We start from the raw sequence: 222 nt of genomic DNA, 5'->3' as shown, positions 1-222 counted from the left end.
AAAGTTATTGAACACAATAGGCCTACGTGTTTAGAAAATAGTTAAAAAACAGTATGAAAGGACTGAGTTACTGTTAAGGTTTCGTTATTGTCAGAAATGTCTGAATACGTCAAATGGCAGACCTGAAGAGTTAGAAAGGAGGTAAAATCATGCACTGAGACAAATAGAGTAGGTTGTATAACTGAAGGGAACTATTTGTAAGAACCAAACATATCATTTCCA

Source organism: Penaeus monodon, chromosome 29, assembly GCF_015228065.2.
Source record: "Penaeus monodon isolate SGIC_2016 chromosome 29, NSTDA_Pmon_1, whole genome shotgun sequence".
Classification (NCBI taxonomy): Eukaryota; Metazoa; Arthropoda; class Malacostraca; order Decapoda; family Penaeidae; genus Penaeus; species Penaeus monodon.
The sequence above is the reverse complement of the archived record's forward strand: the minus strand, read 5'-3'. Positions refer to the sequence as shown.